The sequence below is a fragment of the Protopterus annectens genome, chromosome 14.part0 (assembly GCF_019279795.1).
Source record: "Protopterus annectens isolate FY-2018-M chromosome 14.part0, PAN1.0, whole genome shotgun sequence".
NCBI classification, from domain to species: domain Eukaryota; kingdom Metazoa; phylum Chordata; order Ceratodontiformes; family Protopteridae; genus Protopterus; species Protopterus annectens.
This window is the reverse complement of record NC_056748.1, coordinates 357,046,086-357,058,971: the sequence shown is the minus strand read 5'-3', so window position 1 is coordinate 357,058,971 and position 12,886 is coordinate 357,046,086.

The window sequence follows — 12,886 nt, the reverse complement described above, 5'->3', positions numbered from 1 at the left end:
AGAAATTCTAGCTGTTTTGTTAAGGTATTGGCTGCTTCTATATAAAGCGCCAAGTTTTTTGTGAACTTTTTTATTGTTAGAAATATGTGGGATTCGAATTTGAGATTGTTGTCAATCTCTACACCAAGTAGTTTGGTATGGACTGATGGAGAAATGGAGGTATTGTCTTTGGCAAGTATACTGAAGTGGGGGATGTCTGGGGTAGATTTGGAGGGTTGAAAGATGAGGGGTTTGGTCTTGTTTGGATTGAGAAGGAGCTGAGCATTGGATAGCCAGCTTTCAACAGACGAGAATGATTCTTGTGTAATCTGTTGGAGTTCTGTTAAAGTTGGTGCTGAGCAGATGATGGTGGAGCCATCTGCATACTATATGAGGGAGGCTTGTTTGGTGGCAGTGTGCAGGTCACTGGTGAAAAGAGAGAAGAGTAGGGGACCAAGGATGAAACCTTGGGAAACACCAAGGGTAATGGGGAGGTGAGGGGATAGATTGTTTTCCCAGACAATTGATTGCTGATGGCCATGTAGATAGCTATGGAACCAGTTGGTAGCTGGTTTGGAGAATGAAAGGTTGGAGAGAACAGAGAGTAGTAGCTTGTGTGATACAATGTCAAAGGCCTTAGATAGATCTAGAAATACAGCAGAGGAGAAGAGGCCATTGTTTTTGTGATGGAGGATAGTGTTGGTGAAGGAGAGCAGAGCAGTAGTAGTGCTGTGATATGGCCTAAAGCTATGTTGGGTATTCAAGAGGAGGTTATTGGTAAGGAGGTAATTAGAGACCTGTAAGCTGATATATTTTTCGAGTACCTTGGAGAGAGGATGGCAATGGTGTGGTAGTTGGAAAGGTCCTTGGAGCGCATACCTCTTAACTGTCCCTGATTTTCAGGGACATCCCTGATTTTGACTCAAATTTTAACTCTGTCCCACTTAATCCCTCCTAAAACTAGTGACTTTTGGAGGAAAGGTGGTGAATTACACTTAATGAATAATGACAATAATTAAGAGTTATAAACTTCTTTTACTTCAGAAAATGTGTATTAATTCATATGCTCTGATTCTGTCAATGTTTCAAGTTAATAACACTAATATTTTAAAAGTGTCCCTGATTGCCCCTGATTTTTCCTGGACTTGTCCCTGATTCTGTTGAACGTTGTCCCCAATTGGTTGAGAGGTCTGTTCCACCTTTGTGGAGGGGAATTATGTGGGATATTTTCCATAGTGAGGGTACATAAGATTCAGATATGCAGCGGTTGATTAATATGCAAATAGGATAAGCTAGGACATCAGCTGCTATTTTTATTTATTCAGCAGGCAAGTTGTCAGCTGCATGTTTTGCGGGTTTGAGTTTTGCCAGGAGTCTTTTTATGTAGGAAGTGGGTACTGTGGAGAGAAAGAAAGTAGGGGGAGGATTAGGGTTGGGTGTGGGGGGAGTTTCTGTAGGGAAGTGTTTTTTGGTTAGGGATAGTATGGTTACTGTGAAGTGTTTGTTGAAGGAGTCTGCTATGCTGTAGGAAGAGGGGGGATGGAAAACAGGGGGGGGTGACTACTATTCCCTGGTAGAGGATAGAGTTAATTGTGGACCAGAATTGCTTAGGATTGTTGTGGTTATTATTTATTATTAAACATATTTTAACCTTTTAATGGTGACTGGTTTGTTTAGAGATATTTAAGCTCTTAAAGTACTTGCATATGTATTTGGTGACACTGTACAGGCCACTCCTAAACAGCCTTGGCCTTGGTCACACTTACCATTTGGATAATAGTAACATTACACAGTAAGATTGGTCACCCTTTGGGAAGGGCCTTAAAGTAGCTGATAATGGGCTCTGGTGGCAATGCTAACTACCTTATTATCTGGGCAGAAGGGGGATAGCTAGTAAACCTGTGTCAGCCTTTCACAGGTGTGTGTTTGTGTATTAATCAAATCTCAAAGTGTGTGTGTGTGTGTGTTTCAGCTACTTGGGCAGGGACACGAAGCACTGATTGGACAGAGAGAGTGCTGGGAGGACCTGGCTTCTAACCCTGGCTAAGGACTCAACCCTATAGCTATGCCAGTGGGAAGACTTACTGGGGATCTGGAGAGAGAGGAAGAACCCAGCCCCAGACTGACTGTGATCACTGTGTGCTCTTAAGAGAAATTGTACTTTACTGTGTGTGTACTTGTCATCCTCTCAATGTGCACATCCCTCACTGGTGCTAACAGAAACTTAAAATGTAGCACCTCTGTGTCAGAGGTACATATCTCTCAGAAGTTTGCCTAGAACTGGATGTTGTAAAACAGTTAAACACTTTTACATTTGAAACCTAGTAATTATTTCTGTTTCAAGACAATAGGAAAATCTCCAACTCTAGACATTGTGTCTGCTCTGAGCTGAAACAGAGATAACAGAATCATAAAACAATTTCCACTTATATTCTTGAGGTTTTGCAAGTTAACTCTGTATGTTCCAACTTCTACCATGAAAACACACATTTGCACAGGCAAATAGTCCATATGCATTTTTGTTCTTTCCCAGTAGGGTACACTGTGGTTACATTCTTGAAGCTCAGTACATAACATACAGTTCAACACACACATCTGCACCAGTAATTTAACATCCACATAACATATAGTTCTCTTTAATTTGTAAGACAAGCATATGAATCATATTAATATTCACAAATGGCATAGAATTATCTACAAAAGTCCAGCTAGCTGGGCTGACAGCCTCACAAGAGCAATCACCCTGATTTCCAAAAATGTGGGATAGTAAAAGGACAATATATACGGCTGGCAAGAATTATATCTGGTGATACACTATTTCATGTGAAAAGTAAAACCTTGGGTGACATGTTTCTTGCCAGGGGATATCCTTCCCCACTTATTGATTCTGTAAGGACTGATAGCATACAAAAAAGGAAGGATGAGGTTATTATATCACTAATTAAACCTGACTATCGGACATTAGAGGATATTTATGCTGGGGTCAGTGCCCCTAAAAATAAATATTCCACATCTTTTGTTATGGAGTACTATTCAGAGGACCCACTTATTAGAAAAATACTTAACAAAAATTGGTCAGTCTTCACTTGTTTCAGTAATGTTATTGATAAATTTGGTAATAGGCCTCTGATAGTCTATCATAAGGGTAAAACAATAAAACATTTTTTGGAACAAGGAGATTATTGTCATTACCTGTTCTCGCATAAGAAGCCAGGTAAGGCAAAGTGTGGTTTCTGTTCCCAATGCAAATTTATATTAGTGGCCGAATTAGTTTTGGTCAATGGGAATAGTATTAAAGCCAAATTTTTTTGTAATTGTAACTCCTTTGGAGTCATTTATCTTGCTTTATGTCAGAAATGTTTCTTTTATGTAGGGAAAACTCAGAAAAAATTTAGGGAACCTATTTATGAACATTCCCTAGATGTTAGGAAAATTAAATCTAGTAGTTCCCTAGCTAAGCATATAAATGACAATGTGGATAATTACTTCCTCTTTTTTGGTTTGGATTTTTCCCTAAATCCCCTAGAGGTAGCTTTTAGGAGGATCTCCTAGAGCAACGTGAATTGCTTTGGCAGTTTTAGTTAAATGCTTATACTTCTCCAGGGCTTAATGAAAATATTTCCATGTCACTGTACTCCCCTGATACTGTAATAATTACTGAAACTTGGCTAAAAAGCTCTAACAAAAATGAAGAATTCTTACCTCAAGGCTATAATATCCATAGAGCAGATAGAACACACAAATGTGGTGGTGGCTTAGCAATCATCTATAAGAACAACCTTAACTTACAACAACTATATACTACCCCATCCCTAGCTTTTGACTCTGAAATGCTAATATCACATCTTCAACTTAACATGAAGAAGTCCATCATCATCATAGCAGTATATCTTCCACCTGGAAACAATACTCTTATAACAGAAAGCCTGCTTAACTGAGCCTCTACTACTTACAACCAAGAAATTGTAATTTTAGGTGATATTAATCTGAACTGGTCTACATGCACATCTACAAATCCAACAAATCATATTAACCTCTTTAGTTTCTCTCATCTTATTACTACACCTACAAAAATTGACAAACACAATAACAAACATTCCATACTTGATTGGATACTCTCCAATCGCCCTAACCTATGCTCTCAGTCTGGTTGCCTCCCCGATTCCCATAGTGATCACTCCCTCACCTATCTAATTAGGCACTGAGCTCACTCGACACATACCACTATCTACAAGTATATCCATACCAAAACATATTTTTCCAAAGATATCTTTAACTCCCTCTTAAAATATCACAATTGGTCTCCCTTAGAACAACTTCCCCTAGACAATGCTGTCATCTACTTTAACAACTCATTTCTAAACATCTTAAATGCACTAGCTCCAATTACAAAATCACATTGCAAATCCACACCAGCTCATTGGCTAACTAAAGACTCCACAAACATTATTAAACAAAGAGACAGGGCTTGGCTATACTATCAGACTTCCAAAACCCAAGCTTCCCTCCTCAGATACCGACAATTACATAACTTAGTCAAAAATCAAGTAAAATCTGATAAAAGATCCTATTAGACTCAGCTTCATAAAAGGCATAAAAATAACCCTCAGAAGATTTGGCAGTCCTTTAAACAACTATTAAATCCAGGACAATCTATCATGCCTTCACCAACCAACCTAAATACCAATATAAGCATCTCTGCACACTTCATCTCTCATTTCATCAACTTCATCCTATCATTAGTAAACATCAGTACCCATACCCCTCTAGCCTTACCCACAACCATTGTCCATGAATCTGTAGCTTTCTCATTTCATCCCATTCAGACTTCATATATCAAGAAACTCCTTCTTCAACTGAAATGCACCAGACTTGCAGTAGAGAAACATCCAAGCAAATTTCTTAAAATGGCAGCTGACTCCATTTCATGTCCAGTTTCAGTACTTATTAATCTCTCCATTATTGAACGATATGTACCTACACTACTGAAAATCTCCCATGTTATTCCTCTGCACAAGGGTGGCCAATCCACCAATTTATCTAACTACAGACCCATTGCCATACTGTCACCTATTAGCAAAATACTTGAAAAATGCATTCATAATCAACTGCTGTCCTATATAGTACAAAATAATCTTTACTCCAAATCCCAACATGGCTTTAGACCAAAACATAGTACCACAACCAACCTCTTAAGTTTTACTGACACCATTTCTCATCATAGAAATTGTAACAACCTCATCTCTTCTATTTTCTTGGACCTTTCTAAAGCATTTGATACTGTGTCCCATCAGAAACTCTTGAAGATTTCTCATCTCTTCATCTCTCACTAACATCCATTACCTGGTTTCATAGTTATCTATCTGACTGCCAACAAGCAGTTATCTGGAAATATGAGACCTCTACCCTTCTTCCTGTTTCGATACGAGTCCCTAAGGGCATTATTTTTGGGCCTCTGCTCCTCTCCATCTTTACAAAAATCTTAGATCAGCATCCACACATGCTACAATTATACAATACACAGATGATACCACTGTTATCTGTCCAGCCACTTTCCACATCAAACTTTTATCAAAAACTCAACCTGCCTTCTCTGACATTAAGCTGTTCCTCAAAGAAAGACATCTCATAATATACCCTAACAAAACAAAGCATTTATATTTTCCAGTAATAAAGACACTGTTCCTGTTTCACCACTCCACATAATTTCCTCCAATGGCACTATTGCTGAACCAGTTGACAGCGCAAAGTTACTTGGTGTCACAATAGACTATACCCTAAAATTTGATAAGCATATAGTCATTACTGTAAAAAAGGTACATATCAAACTTGGCTGCTTCTATAGGTCCAGGACATTCCTCACCACCTCAACTAGACAAGCCTTAGCCAGAACATATTGTCTGTCCACTTTAATGTATGCCTCCCCCATCAATACTAATTTTAGAAATTCCAAACTCTCCAAGCTAGAGGTAACCTACCACAAAATTTCTTGCTTTGTTGCTGGCCTCCAAAATAGAACCCATCATGCTATAGCTCTGAAACAACTACAGTGGCTTGAGGTACTAAATCTTCTCACTCGTAGTCAACTCACTATTGCTCACAACATCTTACATCAACCAGAAGCTTGCCCAGCTCTAATGAACTTAGTCCAGCCTTATAATGCAACCCATTCCCTCCGTTCATCCAGCAAACTTCTTCTAAAACCTAAGAAATGCTTCAACTCCGTTGGTGACTCTTTATTTGTAAATCAAGTTGCAAATGTTTGGAACAGCGTTCCCCAACATATAATAAATACTCCTACTACTGCCAAATTCAAACTCCTTCTTAAAGAACATCTAACTATTAACTGGCTTTGCTCTTGTAGTTCTCCTGGATATCTTTATGTTTTTCTCTCTCTTCACTTTGCCTTCACTCTACCCTTCTATCAGATCTCCTTTTAAAATTTTCCCTACCTTCTTCACATTACTAATTGTCTCTTTTTAATAAATCTCTTCTTTTTTTCTCACTTTTCTTTCCACTTTTTATACTGCCGAGGCATATAGCATATATCTGCAAAAAAAAAAAAAAAAAAACAAATTTTGTTGTATTGTTAATCTCTGTATAAATTGTAATTGCATTATTTTTGTTAATCCTGTTAATGATGTTAATTCCTTACATTGTAATATATGCTGTTTATTCTGTATATTGCTATTTCCTATTTTTGTAGTTCATATACTTGTCGTTTTTTCTTTTTCTTGGGGCTTATCCTCCCAGGCCTCTGCTGAAAAGGGGCTGCTGGCCCAGTCGGACTATCCCAGTAAACAAATGTAATAAATAAATAAATAAAATTCTATTGGCAGTGTTTTAAGGTTAAAATCCTAGAAAGTTTAAATATCAAATTGTGTGTCTTTGCACTTTGTAATTAAAGTGGATTATACTTTTCTATATTGTGGTTAACTAGTTTTATTTTTTTTTTGAGACGGTTTTTAATTGTGGTCTTAATAGGGTGTGTGATCACGTGACCAAAGAGGGTAGGTATTTAAGCCTTTCTGCGTTTTTGATTTTTTACTCTGAAGAAGTCTGTTGTATTTCCAGACAAAAGTGCTTAGTGTATATTAAATATATTTTGTCCAGGTTGCTCCTGGTGTCCTTTCTTGCCTTTTTGGATCTGTTTGGGATTTTGGGTATATGTATAACATATATTGTTTCTCTGCAATGCTGGCCAACTATGACTATTGGATGAGTTTAAATTTGCTGATTTGTACATATACTAAAATGGACATTCAGTGTTCATTTATTCAATGAACAGAACATACTCTTTGATGCATAAACATAGACTCAAGTATTTCAGTATGCATGGATTTTTAAATCCTACATCAACATGGTGCCAAGTGTCTCCGATCAGCGTGCTCCCTATTCTCCTATACTTTGCAGGTCAAGACATCGCCCCCCAGTGGCTCTGCCCTTGATTCTTCCAGCGCATGGTTGCTATTCCCAAAACATTGGGAAACTGTCTCACCAAGAATTACCTGCTTTCTCCTATACTTTGCAGTTCAAGACACCCCCCTCCCCACAGGGTCTGCTCTTGATTCTTCCAGTGCATGGTTGCTATGCCCAAAACATCGGGAAACTGTCCCACCAAGAATTACCTGCTTTCTCCTATTCTTTGCAGTAGTTCAAGACATCAGACCCAGAGGCTCTGCCCTTGTTTCTTCCAGGGCATGGTTGCTATGCCCAAAACATCGGAAAACTGCCTCACCAAGAATTACCTGCTTTATCCTTTACTTTGCAGTTCAATACATCACGACCCCCCCCCCAGAGGGTCTGCCCTTGATTGTTCCAGTGCATGGCTGCTATGCCAAAAACATTGGGAAACTTTCCCACCAAGAATTGTCTGCTGTTTATCATTTACTATTATACTCTGTACCTTCACTGACCTTCGGGTTTTCTGTTAGGAGCAAGCTGTTAGGGCTGCTTGGTCACCTCTAACAAACCTCTCTCATCTGACCCAGTCTTCTGTAAATTTTCTCCCTCTCCTAACTCCATTTAGTTGTGTAAACTCCTGCTTGTTAATTGCTCACTTAGTTAAGCACACTCCTAACCACTTCTAAATATTACAAATCCCCCTAGTCTACCACCTTAGCAGCCCTGCTCAGCCCAAAATATTCTAGTGCTCATCTTAAACCCCTCTGCTTTTTACTCTGTTAAACCTCCCCTTACAGCAACTGCAGTAGTGCAACTGTATAGGCATTCTGTCCTTCTCCATTTCTCCCTATAAAGCTTAGATTTTATTGCCCCAAGTACAATCTCTTCTCAATCTGAGCACATCCTATTTCACCCTACCTATCTGCTGTTCTTTATCACATTGGAGATAGTTTATTTTGAATGTTGTTTTTTTCTAGTTATCGTGGACTGTCTGCGATCTGGGACATCCTGCTCCAGGCTCACTCCGGTCCCCTACCCTACCCCCATTCCTGCCACCCCCACTTTCATTACATTTATACTCTCACAAACCACACCCCACTGTTCCTTCACCTAATCACATTTCTTACATCCCATATAATCCAACCTATCACACATCACCCACTCTCAGGATCACACTCACACTCCACTCCCACTTCAACTCTCCTACACCCCACCCACAATCTTCACCCTGCCTATTCTCCTCCCAAAACATACCATACACCCACATTCAACCTCACACAACATACCCACCTTACTTACTAGACACAATGGTATCAGTCTCAGCTCTGCTAACCCTACTACTCATATCCTCTTAGTACTCTACCTCCTATCACCACCTCTCGATGTCCCATACACACTCATCCACTAGAACTCACCACCCTCCACAATCTTATCTAAACTCTAATATCAGCATATCCTCACAGCTTTTCCCTCTAAAATACCCCTCCACACAAAAGCCTACTCTCCTACCCTACAACCCACCCAAACCATCCAATAAAGACATACACAGCTACTTGCTTAAGCCCTCACTGCTTAATCATTATGGGGACATACATCCCAATCCTAGCCCTGCACAAAATTTCAAAACCTCCTCCCAAATAATAAACCCTGCCTCAGCTATCACTTCTTTGCAAACCCATACCACCTCTGACCTACTAATCTTAAATATTAATCTCAGAAGCATTCTCAAAGAAATTCCAGAATTCCAAGCAATGCTCACACTGTACTCTCCAGATATTGTTATACTTACTAAAACCTGGTTAAAAGACCACAATAAAAGCAATGAATTTCTGCCCAAGGATATAACATCCATAGATTAGATAGAAAGCTCAAATGCAGCAGCAGTCTAGCCATTCTATACAAAAATAAACTTTCCCTCCAGCAACTAGCCATATCTGCTCCTCTAACTACTGACTCTGAAGTCATAGTCTCTCGTCTATGCATCAATAAAAATAAGTCCATTCTAATTATAGTCTTATACCTCCAGCAAGATAACAATAGCCATACGATTGAAAATCTAATTAGCTGGGCCTCCTTTAATTTCAATTAGAAAACATTAATCTTAGGCAACTTCAATCTAGACTGGACTTCATGCACCTCCACTACTCCAACTAACTTTGTAAACCTATTTGGCTTCTCACAATTAATCAACACCCCCACACAAATCGATAAGCATAATAACAAACTTTCTATACTAGACTGGATTTTCTCAAACCACTCCGATCTCAGTACCCAAGCCGGCTGCCTCCCTGATGCACTTAGTGACCACTCTCCCACCTACCTAATCAGGCAAAATGCTAACTCAACCAAAAGTGCAATTTATAAAGAGATTCATACAAAAAAAAACTTTTCTGCCGAACTCTTTAATTCCCTCCTTAAACATCACAACTGTACCCCCTTATGGCACCTTCCCCTAGACAAAGCCGTTATATACTTTAATAACTAATTTTTAGATATCCTAAACTCACTAGCCCCTATCAGAATAACCCATTGCAAAATCACCCCAACTCTTTGGTTATCCAAAGAAACAAGTAACATCATGAAGCAAAGAGAAAGAGCATGGCTAAACTACAAATCCACTAAAACCCTGCCCTCCTTACAGACCTACTGCCAAGTAAGAAATCTAGCCAAAAATCAAATCTGCAATAACAAGAAATTGTACTACACTCTAATCCAACACAAACATAAAAATAATCCAAAGAGATTCTGGTAGGCCATCAAACAACTACTATTCTCTGGCCAAACCTCCACCCCCTGCCCCTCAATCCCAAATAACAACACATCAATAGCAGTCCAATTCTATTCACATTTCATCAACTCCATCCAAACCTTATCAAATAACAGCAACCACTCCCCTCTAACAATATCCACTACTCCAGACCCCTCACTCCCCCACCTTCTCATTCCAACCCATCCAGACTTGTTACATAAAAAGATCATTCTCAAACTTAAACCCACTACTCTTGCCACCGATCAAATTCCAAATTAATTTCTTAAACTCGGAGCTGAATCCATTTCCTACCCAATATCTGTACTTATCAATTGCTTTATCACTGAGCAATACGTACCAGTACTATGGAAAGTCTCTCATATAATTTCCCTGCACAAAGGAGGACCTTCCACAGATATAACCAACTACAGGCCCATTGCCATACTCTCCTCCTTAGCAAAATATTGGAGAAATGTATACATTCCCAACTTCTAACCTACCTACTACAAAACAACCTGCTCTCCAATGCACAGCACAGCTTTAGACCAAAACATAGTACTACCCCACTCTCTTAAGCTTCACAGATACCATTAACAGTCACAAAAACAACAATAACCTTGTCTCTTCTATAATTTTAGACATGTCTAAAGCTTTTGACACCATCTCACATCAGATACTCCTACAAGTACTAGCCTCTACACACACATGTCTTCCTCAGCAGTTGCTTGGTTCCACAGCTACCTGTCTGATAGCAAGCTGTCAAGTGGGCTGATGATTTATTGCCTCCTCTACCCATTACTGTTGGTGTCCCACAAGGCTCAGTACTCAGCCCCCTACTCTTCTCCATCTTTACAAATAAACTTAACTCTGCTACCCCACATGCTACCATAGTACAATATGCAGATGACTCAACAGTCATTTGTACAGCCCCCCTCTTAACCGGAACTATAACTCAAAACACAACAAGCCTTCTCAGATATAGAACTATATCTCAAGGAGAACCAGATCATATTAAACCCCAACAAAACAAAGCTTATGATATTCACACATAATAAATCCACAGAACCCACCTCCCCCCCTTATATCCTCTCCTCCAATGGCACCAAAATCAAACCAATAGATAACACTAAACTTCTAGAGGTTCACAATAGACGCTCATTAAGATATGACAAACACATAGCCCTTACAGTCAAGAAGATACATGTCAAACTTGGCTGCATATGTAGATCCAGAATATTCCTCACCCCTCACACCAAACTGGCCCTAGCTAAAACCCACCTTCTGTCCACACTTATATACACCTCCCCTATTTTTACTAACCTTAGAAAATCAGAACTCTCCAAACTAGAGACTTGCTACCACAAAATTGCTTCTTTTGCCGCCAACCTCCCCACTAGAGTTCATCACTGTACTGCCTTTAAACAACTTCATTGGCTAGAACTACCACATCTTCTATCACTTAACCAACTGATAGCTGCCCATAAAATAATTCATCACTAAAAACCTAGTCCAACCCTACCACGCTTCACATACACTCCACTCATCCAACAAACTACTTCTAAAAACCCACAAATCCAGTAACTCTTTTGGTGACTCTCTGTTTGCCCATCACATTGCTAAAATCTGGAACTCAATCCCACAAAACATACTCACAACACCCACTAACATCAAATTTAAACAACTACTCAAAGAACACCTCTTCAATAGCTGGTTATGTACCTGTATCACCCCTGGATAATCTCCTTCTTTCCACATTCACTTCCTACTCTATTATCAGTTCCTATATACAATCACATAATTATTTTTAGCTGTTCTGTTCTTCCTGTCTTAGTTGCCATATGATGAAGGATTGTACCTAGTGTTCTGTAAAATGTGTGTTATACTTAATAGCAATGATTAGCTTATACTACAACTATTCTAATATCTCCTGTTGTTACTTTTTATAATGTGTGTGAAATGTTTGATATCTGCCTTGTGTAACTTATTTACTACTTATTTAACTATCTTTGGAGCTTTTCTCCCCGGGCATCTGCTGAAAATGGGCTACCAGCCCAGACAGACTATCCTGGCAAACAAATGCAAAATAAATAAATAAAAGTATAGCAAATATGTAAGTTTATGACCTCAACTAGGTCTGATGTAGCCTCCATAGATTAGCCAGGACATCATTTTCTAGCTCACTCATTCATGCATTTGCCCTATCATGCAGCAAATGCAGTAATCCTTACAAGAACATATCAATATAGATGTTATATGTTCTAACTGCTGGATATCACCACCTAGCAGCCTAGTATTCTGACTGGCACAAAATCCAGAAAGTAGCTATAATGCAGCTATTCAGAAGATGACAGTTACAAATATCTCTAAAGTAGAAAAATAACAATGAGCTATGCCATAGACTCTCCTTAGGACTTCACGTGATTTAGTGGAGTCTAATAGGGTAGCATGTTATATTCAATAACAGGCTATGGATGACACGTTGTATACATGCTACAGTTCACATATAAAAGTGCTATCCATATAGGACAATAACACACTCTAAACTTCTAGTAAGGCTAAATTGACAGTGCATGCTTTATATCTCTGTCTATTATAATGAATCAGTAACATATTTAATGGAAATACATAAATGATGTTTTTGCCTCCATTTGTGTTGTTGGAATCCCTGATCACCTACGCAATATGTTCCTAAACCAACTTATTAATTTAATTTATGACATAATATCTGACACTGCAGTTTCAACTCTTGTTTAC